Consider the following 24,995-nt stretch of genomic DNA (forward strand, 5'->3'; position numbering starts at 1 on the left):
TGACAGTTGGGAGAGATACTGCAGGCCAGGCCAGTGGCTAAATGCTTTCCATGCCGTCTATTCTGTGTGCTCAGAACATCCTAAGGGTTTTGTACAGATAGAGAAATGGAGGCTCAGAAAGCTGAAGTCACTGCCCAGGCCCCCTCAGCCCCACCGGTGGCACCGCATGAATGACTAATGCTCAGGAAGCCTGAGGAAGGCCAAGCCTACGCTATGCAGCCTCCGCCCACCAGTGTTTTTCAAAGAGAAAACTCTCAGACACATTCTGGAAAGAAGAAAACAGAGCCCAAGCTCTGGTGTCACCATGGTTGCAACCCAAGGTTTTTACCACTTAAAATTTCTGTGAACAAACATTAGTTCCATGCAGAAATTCAAACTGGAGCACTGTCCCTATGCTGGCAACATTTCGAAATCACATTTTAATAAGGAATTTGTCTAAAGACAATCGGCACTCTCTATTGCCCAAACATCTCCTTTAATGGGGTGCAGTCAGGCAGTCCCCACCAGGAACCCCTTCCTCAGCCTGCCCTGGGTGTTCCAAGCAGCCTAGGTCTCTTTCTGACAACCTCCACCAGGGATGCTCATTAATCCCCATTGTTCAGGCCCCAGGTCACAGTTAGGGGGAGTTTACAGAATATCAGCTACTTCTGGGAAGCAGGGACCTTGTTCATTCCACCACCACCCCATATCTCTCTCTCATGTCTTTCTCTCTCCCTTCTTCCTTCTCTCAGTAAAATACAAGGTGGGGCAAAAGTAGGTTTACAGTTGTGAGTACGAGAGAGTTTATTCTTGTTTTATTATTAATTAATTATTGTATTATTTTCCATACGACAACTGTAAACCTACTTTTGCCCCACCCTGTATACACAACATAAAATTTACCGTGTAACCATATTAAGTATTTAGTTTAGTGGCATTAACTACATTCACATTCTTGTGCTATCCTCACCACCATCCATTTCCAGTTAGCACAATGGCCAGGAAATAGTAGGTGCTCAATAAACACTTGCTGAGTGACCCAGGATTCAGGAGCCTGGCAGTTATCTGGCTCTGACAGAATCCCACATAGCTATCAAAACTTGATGCATTGATCCTCTTGCCACTCACCAGCTCCACTCTCCTCTCGCCATTGGCAACTCTTCAGCACTAGCTCAGCAGCTGTCCTCAAGCTCAGAAAGGAGCAGGCACACCCCTCCCTAGAATGATGCCAACTTTTATGATGTCCTACTCTGTATTCACTGAGAAAGAAAACAGAAAAGCAGGCTCTTTAGAGCCCGGCATTAAACACCAACAAGAATTAGCCCCAGAGGAAACATAGGTGGGGCACCTTGGACAGATATGCATGGTTGCACCAGGATTTGAGGCGGACGGTATAAAAATGTAAGCCGGCGGGCCACAAAACAGGCCTGGCGAGAGATGATTCGCCAACTATCTGCCACCTTCTTACCACCTCCCCTCCGCCCTCCCACTCCACCCTCCTAAGGAATCTCATATCCGGCCCAAGAAACAAATGAGGGACTTTACTGTCTCTGTAATTGCTCCAAATCCCATTAATTACACGGTAAGCCTCCAACAATAGGCCCAATGCCTGCCTAAACACAAGCTGGACTTGGGGCCCATTCGGGGCCTCCAGGGCCTCAGTGTCTAACCCTATACAACAAGGGGTTGATCGATGTTAAGCCTCCTTCCGGGCTCTGATTCTGAGCTTAAAGAGCCAGTGGCCTCCTCATAGGCCCAAAGGCACAAAACAACTAATTATTTCTCATCCTACTGTCACCATAAAATGTCAAAACACTGTCTACAAAGATGGCAGGTCAAAATCACAAAACTTTCTTTCCGAGCTAAAAAGGAGATGCCCAGGCCAGGGGCTAGTGAGGGCCAGTGATGAGATAGGCTGCCAAGTCCCAGGCTCAGGCTGGATCCCTTCCACCTAGAACTAGTTATTATCATGGTATTTATTGCCCTTAGACCTTCCTCCGTAAGAACAGGCATCCCTATGTATGAAAATAGCTGTCCTGGAAACCATGCATAAACTATGTTTGGGACATTGCTTTTATATAGCAGGGATGCCTACGATTTATCTTTTTAAAAAGGAATTATCCCCATCACCCTACCAATCTTTCCCCTTACTACCTAGAAGCTTTTGTATACTGGTTTTGCATAACAGAGGTACCATTCGGTGCCAACAATGTACCCATGTCACCATGCAAAGCCATACACACAAGGTTACTATGTATAAACAAGGGCTCTCTGGTTAAGCTGGTTCTGACCAATATGCCCCCCTCTCCCCTCCTTGCCCCCAGTCCCTCCACCGCCAAGAGAAGGCAGGGGGTCTGGGGTCCAGTCAGCTTCTTAGCTCTGCCCTTCCCCAGCTATTGTTCCTCAGGAGAGGTTCTACTGGCATTTAGTGCAGGACATTTATTTGTGGTGCCTGTGCCTAGCACTCAGCCATTAAAGGCCAGTTTTCTCCCCAACCCCAGCCAACACCCTCCCTCCTGCCCCACTCCCCCCACATTTCCAAACACCTTCTGGGGCCAGGCTACTTCATACCCAGCCTACCCAGAGCCCCTCTGCCTGTTTCTTGATGGGCACTCCAACTCTCTGGCCAGCCTGAGGTTGCCCTGAACCTTGGCCACAAGGCTGGGCGCTCTCAGTCAGAGTCACCAAGCTGCTGTCTGCGACAACAGACTTGCTGGTTTTTTTAACTACTGAACCATCATGAAACAACACTTTTGTGAAAGACAATTATAAACGAATTAACAGAAAAATAATCATGTGCTTGGAGACTGTGGCAACGTCAACCTTCGATCAAAGTTTCTAAATGCTTATTCTTAATTCCTGTGCTTCATTTCTATCACAGACTGGTAACAGTAACCAGCGGACCACACTTGTAGTATTACCGCTCGTTCTAGGCCAGTGGTTCTCAAACTATGGTCTCCGTGCCAGCAGTCGCGGCATAGCTTGGGAATTTGACGGAAATGCCAATCCGAGAGCCACCTCAGACCTTGAGAATCTGTAACTCTGAGTGGGGCCCAGAAATCTGTGTTTGAAACAAGCCTTCCACTGATTCTGATGCCTGCTCAAGCTTAAGAACCAAAGCTTTAAGCAGCCCTTTCTCTGAGAGTCAGCTGGGCTGGGACCCCAGGTGCCCTACAGAGGTAAAGTCTACCTGAGGATTCTAGAACCTTCCAGGCAGGTCTCCGGCCACTTGCCATGAAATTAGAAGAGCCCTTTCAGGCTGGGCCACAGGCCTGTGGAGATGAGGAAGGGAGAAAAAAGTTATAAAATAAAGATCATTGGAGCCACACGCTGCCGGGAAAATACTCTTTAATTAGGGCTAGACTCCTGGAGATCACCAAGGGAGGCTTTCGGGAGACCACTAGTCTCCATTAGCATTTTCCCAAGGGCTACATCCAGGTTATGAAATAGGAGGGCTGTGCATAATTTGCATATGATTTGCATATGCCTACTTGGACTGCACTCTCTTCTCCAGCAATTTTCAACAGAATTACCATCTTTTCTTAGAAAACCACTGCTGCCCTAAGGGTTGTCACTTATCATTTTTCCTGCTTTCTCCCCCTCACCCTCCCTCTCTGACAAATCCACAACCCTAAGCAAAAGTGTAAAAAGGGCAGAGAAGCAGAGAAGTGGGGACAGTGGCTACTTACAGAATGTGGCAGCGGGGGTTGTTCTTGGTGGGACTGTGTGATCTGAGCATCCTATTTATGAAGGGATTAGCTGCCGGGTTTAGGGATCTCACAGACCTGCAGACTAACTCTCTTCAGGGGCAGAGTACCAAATTGTCGGGTGGCCAACATCCACTGAGTCCATAGTATCATAAAAGATAGCATATCTTATTATCAAAATATTGAAAGAATGTAAATCTCACAATAAAGGGCAACCCTTTTAAGAGAGATAAATTTAACCTTATGAAAAACTCGCTCCATTATGTTTATTTTTCTTATTTCTTCCTAGACCAAGATCTGAATCCTGGCTTCACCACATGTTCTCTGGGCAAAGTCAGACTTCAGGTTCCCACCTATGAGAGGGAACAGGCGATGGATCTGGTAAGAGTTGCACTCCCCAGGCACTTGAAGTGTTTGCAATCTGACATTACCATTGTCTTTTGAAAATCACATTTATTTTTATTGTAATTATTAGGTTTGGGGGAGCTTTCATTTCTCGCCCTTTTCTGTTTTCCAGACTGTTCAGGGAGGTCTGGATTTTAAACCAGAAATGTAAGAAATGGATTCAAGTGGAAAAAAAGAGCTATGTGCAAGACTTCCAAAGAAAAGCTACTGTAGGGACACAGAGCCTTTCTTTCTTTCTTTCTTTCTAGTGCTTACAAATGCAAGGGAAGGAAAAACTTGTTTCTATTTTTTTTTTCCTTCAAAGGAAAGCAAGCAGCCCTATCTCAGAATGTCCAAGAAAGGTGCTGTCACCCAAGCCCATGGGCCTGGGAAGGTAAATGGCCTTTCTGAGTTTTATTTTAGGACACATTTTCCAGCACTTCTACCTCTAAGCCCATGGGGTTCTCCTCCTCTCCTGCTATGGCGAGATCTCTGGAGAGTCTGCGGTGGGGAACATCCCACTTGGCAACTCAGGCTGGTAGCGCCAGTAACCTTTTGTGGGGTGACCTTATAAACCCACCTGTTCTCTGTATTGTTGGTTTTCTTAGGAGATACGTCACCAGGCCCCTGGCTCTATATGTCAACACAAAGTAACTGCCCCACTGGGTGATAAATTTGTGCACATCTTTTCAGCCACTTTAGGCAGTAAATTATGTCATTTGTAGCCTTTAACAACAGTTCCCAGATTCATTCAATCAACACAGGAATGGGGGATCTTCTGGCACCTGCAGGTTGATACCCTGTAGTAGTTTTGACCACCCTTGGAGGCCCGCCACCTCCTCCTCCCCTTCTCCTCCAGTGAAAAGTCCAGGATTAAGCATCTCTTCCCTGCGTTCCCACAGCACCACGTGCTCCCCAACGTAGGTATCCCAAGGCAAGGTGGGCGCCTGCTCATCCTCACCCCACAGCCTCCCTGTGGGCATGTGATCTGTCTGGCTCACCACTGAACCTCCCAGTGCCCAGTACATAACAGGTGCACAGTAAATATCTACCAAACAAGTGAATCAAAAAATGAATGAAAGAGCCCGCCCCACATGGCTCAGCAGGTGAGCATCGACCTATGATCCAGGAGATCACAGTTCAGTTCCAGGAGAGGGCACATGCCTGGGTTTCAGGCTTGATCCCTAGTGGGGGGCGTGCAGGAGGCAGCCAATCAATGACTCTCTCATCATTGGTGTTTCTATCTCTCTCTTTCCCTCTCCCTTCCTCTCTCTGAAATCAATAAAGTCATTAAAAAAAAAAAAAAAATGAATGAATGAAATTTAGCCTTTTCTGCCTAAAAGGCAGCTAGCGACTATTATAGCAGTTCTCAGTTATGGGCAATTTTGCCTCCCAGAGGACATCTGGAAATCTCTGGAGACTTTTGGTTTTCATCAACTCAGGAGTTGGGAGGATGCTACTGGCATCTAGGGGAGAGAGGCTGAGATGGTGCCAAATATCCTACAATGCTCAGGACAATCGCCACACAACAGATGAGAAAAGTGAGCTCAGAGAGGTAAAGTAAGTTGCCCAAAAATACAGAGCTATTCAGTGGCCAGGAAGGGACTCAAACTAAAATGTGTCTGACAGCAAATGGGCGGTGTTACTGTGTACAGGGAAAGCCAGGGAACAGTAGGGACCCCAAAAGCATGCATGGTAAATGGTTTAATTCCATTTAAATTTGCCTTCATTCTGATCTTTCTTCATTGATAAGATAAGCACAGGTAGAAAAGGCAGCCAGCTTAGACCAATATTTCTTCCCAATAAGCCTGCTCTGATTCCTGAATTTCCCAAATGAGTTATTTTTTCAGATTAGGGCAAGAATCTTGTACTTTTGCTGATGTTCGCCTGCCTGTTTAGGACACCCTTAATCTCCCATCTGTATGTCCAGTTACTATCCATATCTCAAGGACAGCATGAGGGTTCCCTCCTCTGTGGAGACAGGTCTGACCCCCAGAAGGAGTCACTACCTGATCCTCATCAGGGGGCATCAAAGGAGCTCTCTGGCATTGGGACACTCCAGCTCACATACCTGGGCTTTGGTTGCATCCGGAGCCCCAGTCCTCTCTTGGGTCTTGCTACCAGCTGGCCCACTTCCCTGCCTGGCCCTCAGACTCCCTGTTCCCAGCCCACGGGATCTCCTTGAGGCTGTCCAGGCAGCGAGCACGCTCGTTCATCTCACCCCACCCAGCACTGACCCTGGCCCAGAACTATGTCCAGTTCTCCTCTTGGCCTCGCCTGGGCACCTCACACCACCACAATTAGTCATGTCACCCTCTGTTTCTCAACTATTCTGTTCATCCAGCAAGTACCCAAGTGGTGACTTGTTTGTATCATTATTTAACAGCCATGTGGCTTTTTATTACAAGGGCAATGTTTACTAGCCTGGATTCTGGAGACAGATTGCCTGGATTCAAATCCCAGCTCTGCTGCTTTCTAGCCATGGAACTTTGGGCAAGCTACTTAAATTTTCTGTGCCTCATCTAGAGCGCAGAGATGATAGCAGCACCTCTTGCACGGAAGTGTTGGGAGGATTAAATAAATAAAGAGCTTAACCTCGAAGCTGGCAGGTAGTAAGTGCTCTGTAAGAGTCAGCTCTGGCCATGTCACATGCCTGTTGCTGGGGCTCACCTGTCCCTAGTCTCCTGGGACAGTGTCTCAAGTGATCGCTGGCTCAGCCACATGTCAGGCATGATGCTGGTGTTGGGTTGAGGCTGGGCAGTGCTGAGCAGACAAGCTCCTCCACGATGCCACGGGGCAAGGCTACTCAGTGTTAACTGATTCCAGAGAGGTTAAGTGACTTGCCAAAGATCACACCATACTTAATCTGTGAATTCAAAGCTAGGATTTCCGCTTTCCAGGCCAGTCGTGCCCAGCTCCAGGGGGCACCATTCACATACAGGACCTCCTAAAATTGTGGAACGGATCCATCCTGTACCTAGCAAAACCCAGGGGCTTCAAGCCGCAAGAGTAAAGAAAAGTTGCCAAGAAAGAGCCTGGGGCAGTAGTTCTCAAGTCTGCCTGGGAATCAGAATCACCTGGGGAGAGGATGTCTGGGGAAGGCCTGAGTCTCTGCATTTCTAACAAGCTTCCAGGCCAGTGCAAACCCTTGGGCACTGTTGGTGGGATTGTAAAATGATGCCACCACTATGGAAAATAGTATGGAGATTCAAAAAGAACTACCATATAATCCACAATCTTATTTCTGAGTATATGCCCACAGAAAATGAAAGCAGGGACTCCAAAAGATACTTGCACATCCATGTTCATAGCAGCTCTAGTCACAATAGCCAAGAGGTGGAAGCAGCCCAAGTGTCCATCAGTGGCTGAATGGATACGCAAAATGTGGTGTATGCATACAACGGAATATTAGTCAGCTCTGAAAAGAAAGGAAATTCCATCACATGCTACAGCATGGATGAACCTTGAGGACATAATGCTAAGTGAAATGAGCTGGCACAAAAAGACAAATACTGTATGATTATACGTGAGGTATCTAAAGTACTCAAATTTATAGAAACAGAAAGTGCAAGGGTGGTTTCCGGGGGGTGGGGGTGGGAAGGGGAGTTGTTTAATGGGCACAGAGTTTTAGATTTGTAAGATGAAAAAGTGCTGGAGATCTGTTTCACAATAATGTGAATATACTTAACACTACAAATGACACACTTAAAATGGTTAAGATGTTAAGTTTTGTTGTATCTTTGTTACCACAATAAAAATTTAATAAAATAAAATGAGTCCCTTGCCCCCAGTCCTCTTGCCTTTGGAGATTCACATCTTCTACTGTCCAGCCCTAGAGACCTAGCAAAAACACTCCCCAGGTTTCCCACCCAGACCCTGGCTGCCACCCCCCCGCCCCCCCAGTGGCTGCACTGGGCCTCAACAAAACATTCCCTTATTCATTTTCCTCTTCCTAACAGATGGGCAGAATTTTAATTTTCAAAAGGATGTTACTAAAAATCTTTATGGAAAATAAACAGAGGATGTTAAAAAGGGGAGTGGGAGGAGACTTTGAAAAGAATGACCTTTCCATGTATGGATTTAGAAATAGGAGTTGACTGAAGTCAGGACAGGGGTGTTTCAGTTGCCTGGACCCCACCCCCACCCCCAGCCTACAGAGGAAGCCACAGGTTATGACTGCAGGGAGGTGGCTGTTATGGTTCTCCTGTTTGACCTTGAGCAAGCTGCCAGACCTCTCCGGGCCTCAGTTACCTGCTCTGTAAAATGGGGATATGTGTGAAACGATAAATGTGAACATGTCTAGAACATAGGAGACACTCCCCAAATGTTGCCCTTCCAGCAGTTTTGGCTAAAATACTATCCCTAGCTGGATCGTCATCATCTCTGACTTGAGACTCTGGTATAAGACAGTATCTACCATTTTGACCCAGACCTCTAGGCCAGCTTCACCCAGACCCGATATTTCCATTAATCCTCAAAGCAGCCCCCTGCACTGTCAGCTCATCCTATTACCATCACCATCATATACAGACGATGTAAGTCAATGCCCCAAGTCCTACAGCTATGAGGTGGGAAGCTGGTACTCACACAGGTGTCTGTCCAGTGGTTCTCAATCTTGGCTGAAGAGAAGAGGCTTTAAAACAGACCAATTCCTGGGTCCCCACCACTGATCTTCTGGTTCCTTTAGTTTGGGTGGGCTGGGGGCGTCAATATTTTAGAAGTTCCCTGGGGCAATTCCAGTATGCAGCCTGGGTTGAGAAAACTCACCCTGAGATTTTACTTTCCTCCTCTCACCAGACTGGTCTAGAACCACCTGCTTCATACCTCGGCCCCTTCCCTCATTCCACGAAGGTGAAGCTTCTGGCTTCCTCCACCTGCTCTGTTCTCAGGTGCCTGGCTTCCTAGAGAGGCTCCTCTTCTTTCCCCCAGTGATCAGTAAGGCAGCTCCCAACCAGCCCCTTCCAGACCAGCTCTGCTCTAGGCCTGGGCAAATGCTGGCATGGTGGACAGGCCATTCTGCACAAAGGAATGGTAAAATCTGTGGCCCCATCCTCCCCGAAGGCAAACCTGGCTCACTTGAGCCCAGCGTTGGGCTTGGGACCAAAGCCATCGTAAAGTTCATTTATTAACCTGACCTTGGCCCTGCTGTGTATATTCCCTGGGGCAGGGGCAATTGTTTTTGGAACATTCCCATGACTTCTGTTTGTTCCTAATATAAAAAGTGTCTCACCCCTGGGCACATGCTCCTAGAAGCCAGAGGGCCCTGAAAGGGTCCGCCTTGCCCACTCTGGTCACTACATGCCCAGCTTTGCTGAGTGAGGCCCCTGCAGTCAGCCTTGCCCTGGTGTAGAGGGAGAAAAACTCTGCCCTGAGCAGGCCTCTTCCTTCCATAGGCCAAGGGCACAGGTCCCAGCCTGCTCCTCTCCTGGGAGCCAAGCCCAAGGCACAGACTGTAGGTGTAGGTTCTGAGCCTCCATCTCCTGTGAGTACAAGGTCCCCCTGACTTTTTCTTCTAATAGAGAAAAGGTAGACAGAGAAAGACAGGGTTGGATAGACAGATCTTGGCAAGCATCAGAAGGTAAAGTCTATTTCTCCTCTACATTTTCTGTGAATTAACAAGCATTCCAAAATGCTAGTGTGTGTGTGTGTGTGTGTGCGTGTGATCTCAATTTGTAACCAAGAGTCATGCAGTGGGGTTCCCAAAGGGCTGGCAGTGGCAGCTCTCTGTGTGAGCTCACTCATGCATCCCTGAGCCATTCGGGTGTGACCTTAGGCCAGTTGCTCACCTCTTGAATGTTAGTTTTCCCACCTGTTAAGTGGGGTTAATAAAGTGCTTAGCAGAGTGCCCTGCATAGAGGAAGTAGTTAATAGATGCTAGCTGTTATTAGGAACCTGGCACTGTGGGGGCATAGTGTTAAATATTCATTCCACCAATATTTTTTGTCATCAAAAGCAATGAGCCCCAGCACATGCAACAATGTAGGTGGATCTTAACAATACGTTAGGCGAAAAGGACTCCAAAGATTATACACAGCACAGTAGACTTTGCATACGGCTAAAAATAACTGCAAGAAAATATGCTTTTTAGGAATGCATATGGATGCAATAAAACTAGATAAAGGAAATGCAGGAGAATGCTAAAGATGGGATTAAGGAAGATAATCACCTCCGGTGGGGTGGTATGGGGCTGGCCTGAGGCAGGATCATATGTTTGGATGTAGGTTTTGTCAAATCCTAGCTTCATTGTGGGTGATGAGCTCTTGGGTGCTTATTACATTAATAAAAATAACTACATAACTACATAATTAAATAAGCACAGACTGTACATGGACCAATGGAGAGAATGTCAAGAGCTAAAGATTGTGAGTAAACCAGTTCTAAGCATCAACAGTCCAAAATCGGGAAACAGAAACGAATATATTTGGCATCCATTGCAGGCTAGACACTGTCCCAGGCTCGGGGTTTATACCAGGGAATGTAATAGAATAAAATCTACATCTTGGAGTTCACAGGCCAGTGTGGGAGACAGACAGAAAACAAATACAGTGTCAGCATGTGAGTGCCATGGAGAGAAATGAAGATCTCAGAGACAGGGAGCAGGCAGTCTGGGAAGCCCTAACCGAAAAAGTGACATTCAAGCAAAGGCCCAAAGAAGAGGAAGGAGGGAGCTGGCACAGAGTTCTGGAGGCCGAGCTTCTGGGCAGAGGGACATCCTGGCAAAGGCCCCAAGACAAGAGTGTCTGGAGAACAGGGAGGAGGCCAGTGCTGCTGCAGTGGAGCAAGCCAGGGAAGGTGGGCAGATGGGTCAGGAGGGACAATGGGGGCCTTGCAGGCCACCTTGAGGACTTTGGCTTTTACTTGGGGTGAATGGGGAGCCACTGGAAGGTTTGAGCAAAGGAGGAAACCATCTGGCATGTTTCAAAGGCTGCTGCCTTGAGAATAGATGGTTGCGGCAGAGGCAGAAGTGGGGACACCAATCAGGAGGCTATTGTAATAATACAGGTGAGAGAAGGGGCTGCTGGCACGGGAGAGATAACAGCAAGAAGGTGACAAAGGCCCAAATCCCAGATATAATTATGACCCGGCTGCTGCTCTCCTGGGGTTCCCAGGCTGGCAGCAAAAAACAGACATGTGTCCAAATAGCCGCAAAACAAAATCTACCATAAACTCTACAGCAGTTTATGTAGAGTATCCACCCCCTTGCCTCACCAGGGGAGCACCCAGGCAGCCGCGGGGAGTGTGCTGGCAGCCTCAGCCTGCTCCTCAGACCCTGGCTCCGGGCAGCCTCCAGCTCTGGGTCCTCAAGCTCTTCCTTAAACCCTCTTGCAGCCAACCTGACCTGAAATGCTGGTCACCTGTGGAGTCAGACAGGCAATATTCCTTCCCCACCCAGAGTTTGCCCGCCCCGTGATTGGGCCCTCCACTGAACCCCAACAGGGTTCCCCAGTGCCCTCACTATAGGCCTCAATGTGGCTCAACTGTTGGAGAGCCCAGGGAAGCTTTAAATCAGTGGTTCTCAATCTTGGCTGGAAATCTGAAGAAATTGAAAAATGACTGGTGCCTGAGTCCCACCCCAGAGACTGCTGTAATAGGTCTGGGATGCAGCCTGGACACTGGGATTTTTCTCAGAGCTTCCAGGTGAGTCTAACGTGCAGTCTGGGCTGAGAACCACTGCTCAAGTGGCCTGGTGTAGCTCTCTGGCTCCCATCCCTTGCATGTGCTCTGTGTCCACAGGCCTCTGTCCTGTCACTTGCCCTCCCAGGCAAAGTACTGACTTTTGTATCCTACCCTCCCCCCCCAGGTAAGGTACCTTGGCAGGACTGACCAGCCCAAAGATGAGTTGAGAGTGCCCACATGGTGGGGGCTGGGCAGGGCAGAGCATGCACCCAAACTCCCACGGTGAGCTGGGACCCTGGGCTTTCTGTAGGGCTGCCCCACAGGCCTGGAGAGTGGAGCCGATACCCAGGACCACCCGCTTCCAGGGACCCTGAGGCTGCTTCTGAGGCCAGAAAAGCCCTGCGGCTCAGATGCATTTAATCAAGGCTGGGCTGGCTCCCCTCCCCAGCTCCTCCCATCCTTCCTCCTCTAGGACTAAGACTTGGAATGCATTTTTATTAGGCTTTTCCTAGGTGAAAATGGTGCCGAGCTGGGGGTGGGGAAACTGGATGAAGTGTGATTTACACTTACCCTGAGTCCTCACACCTCCCAAGGGCGGCCGAAATCGGCAGCCTGTGCACACAGCCGCTGGCAGGTGGGTAGCAATGCGCAGGCTGCACCCTGCCAGCCGGGAGTCACATCTCTGCGTAAGTGCTCCCAAATCCCAAATGAGCCCAAGGCCCTTCAGAAAAAAGGCTAAGAGAAGATGGATGCTGGTGTCTGTAAGACTCTGGCAAAAACACCACTCAGAGAAATTAACTGAATTCTCCAAACCCCGTACACATTGATCAGGCTTCCCCTATCAAATTTTCTCTTTGCTCCAAATGGCTACTTTGACTCTCATCTGCCCCTAAGTTCCATCTCTAGAATTCCATCCCTGCTCAGCCTCAAACGAGAAAGTCCATTTCCTCTCGATAAAGGCTTACTAGGCATCTCCTGCTGCCTTTTCTGGTAGACTTGGCAGGATTTCTCAACCGAGGCACTGCTGGCATTTTGGGCTTCTTCATTGTGGGGGGCTCTCCTGCGCCATGTAGGGTGTTTAGCAACATCCCTAGCTTCTACCCACTAAATGCTAGTAACACTAGCCTCCCCAATCTGTCACAATAAAAAGTGTCTCCAGACATCACCAAATGTCCTCTGGAGAGGGGATAAGCGACATTGCCCCAGCTGAGAACTACTGTTCTATGGCAATATGACCATGAACCTCTGCAGGGTAGGGACTGTACCAGCAGTTCTGAGGGACAGTTCAGTCCAGTGGCCAGTACAGAAAATCCTCTGTGCATTAGTAACTGTGTGATCTTTGCTCAGGAGGCCTAACCTCTCTGGGCTTCAGTACCATACTCTATAATAATATTGCAGCTACCATCTGCTCAGGGCTGGCACTGTGCTATGCACCTTCCTCGGATTTTCTCATTTAATTCTCACAACTTTTTCCTGGAAAAGGTATTGTCCTTATTTTACAGAGGAGGAAGCTGAGGCTGAGAGGTTAGGCAACTTGCTCAAGAATGCACAAAGAGAAGGCAGGTAGTTTGACTCCAGAGCCCATGGTCTTATCCACAGTTCTGTACTCTCTCCCTAAAAGAAGGGCTTGGGATTGAGACCACCTCTGAAGTCCTTGGTGTCCTGTATCCTGTGTCCCCTGGCCCTGCCCTCCAGGACACCACTTGCTCACAAGGTCTCTCAGACCATATACTGCTACTATGTTCTAAGTGCTGTGCCAGGATCCAGCTGTCGATGAGATGTGGAGTTTACCCTCTAGTGAGGAGGCAGATATTAAACAGCCTGTTAGACGTTTATTCACAACTACCGTAAGAGCCAACAGGGGGAGTGACCCAGCCTAGAGGGTCAGAGAAGAGACAGCCTCACTGCTCTGTGACAGACACCCAGGGGTCAACCCCCGAAGGTGAGGGAAGCCTGCGCTCCAAAGGAGAGCAGTGAGCACACAGCCGGGGTGGGAACGAGCTCTGCTGGTTCTAGAGCCCATAGGGGAGAGGGTGCAGGAGGAGTCTGTGGAGGTGGCCAGGACCTGTGGGCCATGGTAAGAATTTCTACCTTTATCCTAGAAGCAATAAGAGGCCATTAGAGGATTTAAATAAGGAGCAACACGATCCGATGAGTATATTGACCAGAGCAACTCCAGTGTGCTGTGTGGAGATTGGAGTGGGGGGCAAGAGAAAATGCAGGGAGACCCCTTGGGCTGCTGGCTGGTCCAGGGGAGGATGATCTGGGCTGCATGATGACAGGCGGGATGGAGAGAAGTGGCAGACTGCAGTGACATTCAACACACAGAGCAGAGGTGAGGCCGATGCTGGAGGCCTGGTGGACAGAGTGGACAGTGGTGCTGTTCCCAGGAGGAGGGGTCCAGGTGTGGGGCGGAGGTCAGAAGTTCCTTGTGGGCACCTTACATTTGAGAGGTGCCATGCCGGACAATGTAGGATTGAATGACTCATTGATCTACTAACCGATTCACTGATAAGTGATGCTGAGACCTCTTTCCTAGGGGGAGGCTCACCGTGAGGTCCCCTCACCGACTTAGCACACACCCTGGACAGGAACAGACAGACCTGTGTGTGTCTGTCACAAAGCAGAGAAGGCACGTGTGCAGGCGGCCAAGCCCTGGCAACCAGTCCACATAATGGAGATGTAAGTTATTATGACTATTACCTTATCAGCTCTGACAAGATCGCAGTCAAAGGTGGGGCCACCGCAGCCTGTAATACAATACGAATGGGCGCTCGGTGGCAGTTGGCTGTTGCATTGATTCTTCTTCACTCAGAAGCTAAATCACGGTGCTAACGTAAAGCACGTGTGAAATATCCCTTTTTCATGCACTGGCAATGAAAGGGCTTCACAAATCTGTAGCCAAATGAAAGTACTTATGAGTAATGGGAGTCTGCATATGGGCATCATTTTATCACCACGTACAAGCCAACTTCTTCAAGGCTTGGATTTCATGGTAAGAAAGCACTCCAGCCACAAGGAAGGGCAGAAACGCCAGCACAAAGGCCCCTCCTTGAGAAAGTGACACTTGATTGCTGCCCAGGGCCTGAGGATTTTAAAAGTGTGTTTAATGCCCTGTGGTTGCACCTAGAATCACTGAATGTGAGGATGGGAAAGGACCTCAGGCCACCTGAGCAGGGTCACCAGTTTCTCAGTGGCAGATCTCACTAGACCAGGCCACACAGCTTCTACCCCTGTATTCGGGACCCTGGCAAACCTTTCCATACATTCAACATCTCGAGGGCCCAGGGTTCTTAAGTCTTCACTGAAACAGAGGAGGAAATGAAGGCTATTTCTAGCAGTCCAAGCAAGCAAAGGACAGTGCATCTTGGCAGGCATTTTGGTAACTATGGGATGCTAAGGGGTTGGGGACAGAGTCACTTGGAGGACAGGGGGACAGGGCCTAGGAAACTGGAGACAAGTCTTATTTACTTATCTGTATATGGATAATGCATTATCCACCTACTTCTAGAAAATATTTGGGGCAGTTTGTAGTTCAAAACACACACGTACAACAGAATAGCTCAGACTGACATCAGATTGCAGAATTGTTTTTAATAAAATAAAAAAAAACTAGAAATGACCCAAGTGTCTCTCTATAGGAAGCTGGTTAAAAACAACTCTGTCCATGCACACAGTGGAATACTACATAGCTATTAAAAACCGATGCAGTGCTCTGTGGAAAAATATGGGGATATTTCAAGGATATAAGTTTAAGAAAATAAAAAAGCAAGGTATAGAATCGAGTAAACACTAGGCTATCTTGTATATAGTAAAGTGGTAAACTAAGATATATATTCAAATTTCTATATTATAGCATAAAGGAACACTGGAAAAATAAACCAGAAAGTAATATAAATGGTGCCTATAGTGGGTGACAGTGGGTACAGATAGAAGGGGACAAGTGAGTGAGAAATTTCAGTATACACCTTTTTTGATTTTTGAACTATATGAGTTCTTTACCTACTCAAAAACTCTTAATTCAATTAAACACAATAGGAAAGAGGAAAAGGGAAATAATTCCAGGCTCGAGAGCCAAAAATTTTTCCCTTCTGCCCTCTCTGAGAAATGGATGCTTATAGTACCCTGTCCGGGCCCAGGAGTGGAGGGTGCATCACTAGCCTCTGTCTGGGAGGAGGCTGGAAACAGAATGCAAATAAGCAGATGGCTCAGGCTGGCCACAGTGGCCTGGCCTTTCTGCCTTGTCACTGGGGGAACTAAGAGGATGGAAGGATGGGGCCAGTGGCAGGCCAGAACCCATCTCTGCAGGGCTCTGCCCACGTTTGCTCCCAGGCTCGACCCTGATTCACTTTTACTGCAGCTCCTGATGGTCTGTGGTTCCAGGGGCAATCAAACTGCACAAAGTACAATGTTCACATTCTCAGACTCCTGCCCACCCAGCACACTCTGACCCACAGCTCCAGTCACCACCACCCTGGCCTTCCTCACTCTGTTCCCAGCTTGGCCTGGGTGCCCCCAGTTTTGGGGAGCAATGCTCTGTGCCCCAGCATTGCTCAGCCATAGTACTTGCTGGAGAAGAATCTGGAGAGGGAAGAGGGCAGCACCCTCAGCAAAGGATGGCAGCTTCCTGGTTAAATGAAAGGTGCTCTTCCCCTCCAGGGCTCTCTGACCTGCTCCTGGAGTAGGAGGGGCAGCCTACCATCAAATCAATGAAAATGCACTGCTAGTACCCAGATGTCTATCGAGGAGGTGAAATTAATTCTGGCCTATTAACAAATTATATCCATATTATAAAAAATTAGAGCGAGGTATATGAACAGGTTTTTTTTTAAAGCTATTAAGTAAAAACATAAGCTGTAGAACATAATATGTAGCTTGATTCCATTGTTGTGTAATAGGGATATATTTTTCCAGATCCATGGTCACAATATAGATACAGACAGTGATATGGATTAACATTTCCCTGGATTGCTGATAGGAATGGTCTCTGAAGAGGGAGGGAGAGTATAACAATTCCCTTCCCTTTCTCTATTAAATAGTTCTATATTGTTTAATTTTTTTCTTATACAAAGCAGTTATTATATTTGTAATCTGAATACAGATCTCTCTCATTCACTGCATACCAGGTTGGTCTGGTGTGCCAAGTCAGAGATTCAGGGAAAGAGCTTCACTTCCAACCCTGTGCCATCGGCAGATGGGGACTGAAGCCCAGAGAGGTCAAGTGGCTTTTCTGCCTGGAGTCACACAGTGAGTTAGTGGCAAGGCTTGGCTGGCAGGTCCTATCTCCCGGCTCAGCCCTGGGCTCTTTCCACTATGCCGTGTGGCCCAAAAATAAAGTAAGTGTATATTTGTGGAAGGTTCTTTATGTAGCTGGTAGGGGAAATATTGCCACCCCCCCAAAAAATATATATATAGACTTGGCACTCCAGAACCTGGCTGCCAGGTCAATGCCACCACCATTGACTGATGGAAGATTCCAGACAAGTGTTCATTTAAAGATGAACTTTAACTGTAAATCAAAGCCTCAGACTGAGTGCTGAGTTACAAAGCAAATTAGACTAAGTGGGTAAATGGATGGCTGCTTTCAGCCCCAACGCTCACCTGACTGTACCCATCAGGCTGGGAGAAGATATACCGTCTGATGCAGAAAAGCAACAGAGGGTCAGGGTCAGGGGAGGCTTCTTTAAGGAGTGTCTCTCTGATAGAAAAATAATCACCACTGTCTCTTCAAAAGGCGGGGTGCATATTAATCAGTTAAGGAGCATTATTAAGCCTTTTGTTCCACTGGGTTATGAGGCCTGGCTGACAGTTACAAAGATAGTGGCCTCTCCCTTTTGGTTCCTGCTTTACAACTTAGAAAGGTTTTAGCGCATTTTCCTATTGGATTTTCTTGATGTCCTGTGACTGGCAGTCTTGAGCCTTCATTTTTGTGTCTGAGGAATTGGCTACTTGACTTGTTCAGGGTCACCTGGGAGTTGCCAGAGGCAGAGCTGGACGCTAGATCTTCTGGGCCTGGCCATGTGCTTCTCCCGCGGCCCCCTCTGCCGGGGCTGCAGGCCCAGAACAGTGGACAAACGGCCTCTGGGAAAGTGAAACGGCCAAAAACCGGGATACAAACCAGCCTAGAGTCAGGTGCTACGTCTCTCCCTCCCAGACCACCTGCACCATGACAGGGTCACATTTTGCCACTCAGATTTTGTCTTCTGAGTATGGTTTGTATATGCAAGTTTATGTACATAAATACATATGTGTGCATTTTTAAAAATGTTTTGACTAACTCTTTAAACTCTTTGAAGTGTTTTTACCTACATTGCCCATTAAACTGTTTCTTCATAGTTAAATAATGTCAGTAGGACAAGTATTCTAATTATTTCCATTTGGTAGGTAAGGAAACTGGGGCTCAACACAGTTTGTCCCATGCCTTGTTCCTCCTCAGTGACAGGAGGCAAAAAGAAAAACTGAAAGTTGTTACGGGCCCATTGGGGGCCAAGAGCTCTCTCCACACATTTCAGTTCATCCTCCCAACCTTTCCGGGATGGAGGCGTTGTTACCCCATCCTACACTTGAGGACACTGAGACTCAGAGAGTCGAAGTCACCTGCCCCAAGTGTCAGAGCCAGAACTCAACACCAGGGCTCTGGGAACCCAAAGCTGAGGTCTGTGGTTGTTGCGAAAGTCCACAGTGGGGCCAACTTTGTGCCAGGCACTGGGTAAGTCCTTTCTCAAAATATCAATCCTAACAATAGCTTTGTGAGCCTTCCAATGTGCCAGGAGTGGGCTGAGATCTGTCCATGGAGGACTCTTGAGGACAAGGCATGTGTCCAGTTTGTCTTTGAGTCCTCACATGGCACAGGGCTGGGCCTCCTTGTTGACTTGAAGCGTCCACCACAGCTCTGTCCTTTCCTAGGGCCATTTCTTTCACTCCTGCTGTGTAAATTAAAGAGCAGCATGGGTGGACTCTTAGGTAACAAGTGCCCTGACTGCTATTCACATCCCAAATAACTCCATGCCTACCTTGCAGGGGAAGCTGGAGCCCCCCCAACCAGCTCTCTGCACCCAAGAGACCAAGTTAGCTCCCAAGAGCACCTCAAAACCCTCACCTTGACTTAAGCAGCTGCTGCCTATCTTTTCCAAGATTTCTACTCAGGTTGTCTTCTCTCCCTGCCACACGAAATGATTTGATGATGATAAACATTTCCACATGAAGGCTTGGGTGCGTCTGAGTCATAATTCACTGCTTTGTTTCTGTGGTTTATGTATGTTTTTAAAAACTTAAAAGAAGGCAGGAGCGAGTGAGTGTGGATGGGGTGAGTAATCCCAGCCTCTCAGCTCTGGTGGGAAGATGAAAACAAAAGGTGGAGACAGAGGGGGCGAGTCTGGGAGGGTTGGGCAAGGAAAGCATCGACCAGTTCCGGATAGGGAGGACTTGGGCTCCCAAGTCAGATAAGACTGTCATCCAAACAAGGTTTATGTGCTCAGCTGCAGAATGTGGGAGAGCGGAGGCGGGAGACAGGGAAGCATTCCAACTGAGTGATCCATAACCAGCAAAGGGATGGCCAGTCCAAATCCTCCCCAGGCCTCAAGGCCCAGGTCAGTGCCACCTCCTCCAGGTGGCCTTCGAGGACCGCCCCAGCTAACACCTATCCTCTTTCCCCTGAACCTGCACTTCTCATTTATCCCTAGGGATGATGGCTTTGCTAGCAGTCCCCATCACTGCTTTCTTCTCACCGCCTTGACTCCACCGTGAGCTCCCCAAGGGCAGAGAGCTTGTTTTTACCATCTCTGTATCTACTGCATATGTGACACCCACAATAGTCCATACTTTGGATGACGGTAGATTACACCTGTATAGAGACCCATGAGCATCCAAGAAAACGTTGTGGACTGAGTTTCAGAAAATGGCGCCAAGTAATAATCACACCACTTACCCTGAGGTATGGGGCTTTATACTGTACAAAGCCCTTTCATAATCTTATAAGGTAGGTGGCAGGTGATATTAAGCTCATTTCACAGGTAAGAAAACTGGGGCTCAAAAGTTTTAGTGATTGCCCAATGACCAGTGAGTACACAGAACAGCTCTGGAACCCAGGTTTCTGCCTTTATTCAGATTTTCTTGGAAGAGGCTGGGGGTTTCTCTCTCCTTCAAAGCACATGACACATGATTTTGGGGAGCACTGCATTGCTATAGCCAACCCCCATCCAAGATGCACAGTGTGTATTAGCATAACCAAGGCTCTGGAATAACCTGAAGGGCTTAGTTCAACACAACCTTCTCCAAACTTTCCTTACCTGGAACCCTTTTGCAGGGGGGCATTTTACATGGCGATTTTCTATTGCCCCAGCATGACTTTCCTAAAGGGTAAACCACGCTCCCAGGAGAAGCTGTATATTACAGACTAAGAAAGGCTTCAGCTAGGTGAATAAAGCTCTAATGGTGAAATTTATTAAGCACATTTCTTATTACTATTTTTTTTACTTATTACTAAACTTTTCAAATATAGAAAAATAGAAAAACAGTATAAATCCCCACATACCCATCACCAATATTCAACATTCTGTGTTTTGCTTCTCCCACCCTCTTTTTTCTGAAATACTGAAAATCCCAGATATCACATCATGTCCTCCACAAATACTTCAGTATGTAACACTGACACACTATTACGTACCCTAAAAAAGTTAACAATGATTCCTGAATATCGAACACCCAGCCTATATTTGACCTCCCTGATTCTCTCAAATATGTCCTTCTACAGCAGGTGGGCTTGGATCAGAATTCAAACCAGCCCCATGGAGTGCATTTGGTTGGTATGTCTCTTAAAACTGTTAATCCATAAGAACTCCCCCTACCCCTCCCGTTTTCTTCCCCTTGCCATCCTTGTTGGAGCAGTCTGGAGCAGTTTGAAGCTTCTCTTGGTCTAGATTTGGGGATGGCTCCCCTGCGGTGGTGCCACACATGTTCCTATAGTCCCTGTATAAAGTGGCAGTTAGATCTACAGGCTTGCAGAGATTTAGGTTCAGCTCTATGGCAAGAACACATCATAGGTGGTGCTGTGCCCTTCTTATGACATGCCATCTAGTTGTCCAACTGCAGCAAAGCTACTATTGATCCATGGCTTTGGATGGAGGGGCACATCCTTTTTTAAGCAACTAGGTCTTCCCAGTGTCTCTACAGTTCTATCACATTCTAGAAATTGGTTCTAGATACATCTCTAACCTAGGATTTGCCCATTTTCTATGATTTTATGGAAGACTCTCTCCAATCATCAAGATCCAAAATTCTACCAGCCTATCCTTTCCTAGACTGTCTCTAGGTGACCTTTTACCTTTCCTCTTTTTTTCTTTAAAGAAAAGACATTTTTAAATGAACAGACAAGCTGGGGACCCCGAGTTCCCTTCAGGTCAGGGCCTACCAGTGACTCCACGGGCTCAGCCTGTGGATCTCTCCACCCATCTCTTAGATGAGTCAGGATCTCAAGGAGAACAAGAACACACAGTTCAACGTGATAAATATGCATCCAAAAGTTTTAAAAACCAAATTACACAAATCAAGCTTATTCTGAGAGGTTCGTTTTGCCAGGGGTCTCTAGTGCTCCAATCAGCATAATTAAATAGTATGATCACTCTAGAATTGATTGTGGTTTTCACTTTTTTTTCATCATCCAAGGACCATTTCAGAGAGATGATTTTAAGCTAATAAGAACCCCCGAATTAGAAACGAATTAAGGAGATGGAAAATACAAATGTATTTGTTTTTAGTAGGGCACTATTTTTATCAGGGGAACCATGAAAAATTAAAATTGTTAAATACTCATATGAAGGTTGCCAGTCAAGGGCAATGTGGCTTTCTGCCTCTCCCTGCTGCAAGATTTTAAGGTGATATATCAGAAGACGTTCCCCGGGGGTCCCCAGGAAGCAATAGACTAAGAACAGAATTACATAGTGCAGACTTGGCAAGGAAAGGGTGTTGCCATTTAATACTCTCAAATCTTTGGAGATTAAGATTCATAATGCCTCTTGCTTTTCAAATAAATGCATGCAGACCCAGTACCAGGATTAAATCATTGCAATACTTCTCATGCCCATTTAATAGACGGGAACATGAAGGCCTGGGGAAATTGAGAGTTCTTCATAGCTTAAAAAAGCCAAGGTTACATCTCTACCTGAATGTGCTTGGTTTTGTAAAACCCCCTCTTCACTGTTCCTTAAATACACCATAGATTAACTTTTAAAATAAACGTTGTCATAATGACACTGGTTCGTAGGACTCTTTTAGGATTCGTGACAGCCTTGAGCTCTCAGGCCCCAGGAGAGGCATCAAGAATCAGGAACAACCCCAGTCTAGAGAGGGAGCAGCAGCACACGGATCCACAGGCCACGACCGTGAGCATCCAAGGACCCCTGACCCAGCCACACACCGCATCATGTTGACCCAGCCTTGAAGACACCATGTCTCTCCCCAAGCCTGGAGAACTTCCATTCATTCTGCAGCCTTTGTACTAATTCCAGTGCAGCTGGCACCCAAGTCAGCTTCACGTTACCGACCTGTACCTGCTTCCCCTGCTCTCTCCATACCAGGCCCTGAGGATGTGAGATCTGCCTGTACACATTCCCGTCAAACCTCCTCCCCCATCGCAGAATCCTCACCGAGCCCAGGCCAGGTAAGAGAAACGGACCTATGGAGGCTCCTTAGATGGCTGTTTCGCTTCCCTTAGGCCCAGAAGGACGAATTATGAACTTTAATGATAATCTGGGTGGACTCCAAACTCAGATGTTAGGAAAACACTGCTGCCACTGAAACAGGTCCTTCCTCTCTCCCAGAGAACAGGAGGCCAGGGGCTGATTCCGAGGCTGCCTCTTGGGGAGCAGCACTTGGTGGGGGCACACAGCCGAGCCTCCTGGTGAGCGGACAGTTCTGGTGGGCCACCCGCCATGTGATGCTGAGCAGAAGGGCACAGTGCGAATCGACCCAGGGCCCAGACCAGAAAACAGCCCAGGGAGGGAATTAAGATTCTCAATAACATTTTATAACTTTACAAAGATTTTCACATACCCTATCTCATCTGAGTCTCAGAAAAACCCCAGAAGGTGGAAATTATGTAATTCATTCTCCAGGGTGGCTGGGCATAGGAGAACTTGATTTTATAGAGTGCTGACCCTGTGCCTATGTGAATGAATGTACACGGCAATTACTGTTTTCTGCTGTTGTTGGGGGCCAGTGGCTAAAGCAGCTGTCATTCAGAGAATAATAAAAAATGTACTCCTCTACTCCCAGAAAGAGCACCCATATTCTGTAACAATGGGCTCCCCGGCCCTAAGGTGGAGTTGCCGGCATTGTTATGACCAGGGAAGGAAAGGGGGCAGGTAGGGTAAGGAGGGACCTTTATTACAAAGGCTGAGGATGGGAGACAGAAGAAAGTGGGTTGAAAGACATACAGCTTTTGGAGTAGGATCCCTGGGCTGGGTGCCAAGGTACCTGGGATGGCTTAGGTAGCAAACCTGGAGTGGCTGACGAACCCCACTCCACAGGAGGGCAGTGCCCTGGCAGTGTCCCACCTTAGAGGTGAGGGCCTGTGGGTTCCAATGTTCCCTATGGCAGAGATGACATAGGGGCACATGCTGCCTGCAGGGCTTGGCTCCTCCAGATGGCCAGGTCTGGATGGGGAGGGGCCACAGGCAGCTGTCACTACGCTGGGCCAAGCTCTAAGCCCCGTCCCTTCCCCATCTGTCCTGACATGAAAAGCCCCACCACTCTCATACAACAGAAGGATGGAGACAGAGCAATAGAAATGCCTGGTAGGAAAATTTTACCAAACTTAGCCAGCAGGGAAACTCAAATGAGTTTTCATCTGATTCAGGAAAATAAAAGGATTATTTCTTGACATCAAATGTCACAGAGCAATTATTCATTAATTGATTTAGTCCTGATAGTTACCCAACATGATAGAAATTATTAGTCCCACTTTTAATGAAGCTTCCAAGGCTCAGGGAGTTTCAGGAACTGCCTGAGGTCAGCCCCAGAACCAGCACAGGTGGTGGTGCTCTGAGCCCAGCTGGTGAGATGTGAAGCCAGCGCTGGTTCCAGAGAACATATGTCACCATCTAGAGCACTGCATCTCTGATCATTCAAGCCAATTTACCCAGGGATTCATTCCAGATGAATCATAAGAAGAGGAAGTAATAGTACATCCTGTTGTTTAGTTCAAGATTCACCCAGCTCTGGGTACCCCCCTTGGCACGATATTCTAGATTCTAGTCTAGATTCTGGACCTGAGCTGTCCAATACAGGAGCCACTAGCCACATGGAGCTACTAAACACTTGAAATGTGGCTGCTCCAAACTGAGATGTACAGTCAGCGTCAAATATACTCTGGACTTCAGAGATGAATCTAAACTATCTCATTAATGATTTTTATATTGATTACATGTTGCAAGGATAATACTTTGACCATGTTGAGTTCAATGAAACACATTATTACAAATAATTTCACTTACTATGTTTACCTTTTTTAAGGTGGCTACTAGAACATTAAAAATAATACGTGTGTTTTGTGCTCAGCCTCTCCTGAGCAGCCCTATTCCAGGTGCCAAGTCTTGCCTGGGTTTCCTTTCCCACCTCACCTTGCCCCACTCCGCAGAACAGCACTAGAAGCCAACGAGGCAAGCCTCTCAAGCATTCTGAGAATGGCCTGTCTTTCGAACACTTCTGGAAATTCCTGGACCCAGTCTTCTCGCCCATACTCAGTGTCCATACAGAATCCCCAGACCCAGCCAGACCACGCAAACGGAGTATAGGACCAGTTCTGTGTACTCAGATCCACCTTAAACCACACTATCCACAGCCAGAGGAAACCTGATAACCAGGTTTCACTGCCCAAGTCTCAAGCCCTGTTAGCAATTGATGGTCCTGGGAATTAGAATGCATTTCTCCCAGGCTTCTCTGCTGCCTCAGACTGTGAGCTCCTCCAAAAGTGGAACAGTGGAAGTAAACTAAATGTATTGATCACTTATTAGGGTGCCAGCTGCTGTGCCAAGTGTTGTGCAAGTTTTATTTTATTTAATTTTCACACCTAGCCTGTGAGTGTCCTACTGCTTTGAAGATAGGAGCCTGAGGCTCTCAGAGTTGTGGATCTGTCTCCAGTCCCACACTTTTTCCTCTCCTCATACGTACTCCCTCCCCAGGAGCAGACACAGCTCGGGTATCTTTGCATTTCTGGTACCTAGCACAGTGCCCAGCACACAATAGGTACTCAGTAAAATATTGGTAAACTAGGTTAAGAACCTTCTGACAGACCCAATCCTATGCCCTTTC

The 24,995-nt window shown here is 47.5% G+C and overlaps 1 protein-coding gene across 1 annotated transcript in view; it reads right to left on the bottom strand.

Annotated features, from left to right (window-relative positions):
• Positions 1-24,995, bottom strand: part of ZBTB7C (zinc finger and BTB domain containing 7C) — a 295,617-nt gene that overhangs the window by 200,286 nt on the left and 70,336 nt on the right. The window lies entirely within an intron of this gene.

The sequence above is a fragment of the Miniopterus natalensis genome, chromosome 7 (assembly GCF_054644295.1).
Source record: "Miniopterus natalensis isolate mMinNat1 chromosome 7, mMinNat1.hap1, whole genome shotgun sequence".
Taxonomy (NCBI): domain Eukaryota; kingdom Metazoa; phylum Chordata; class Mammalia; order Chiroptera; family Miniopteridae; genus Miniopterus; species Miniopterus natalensis.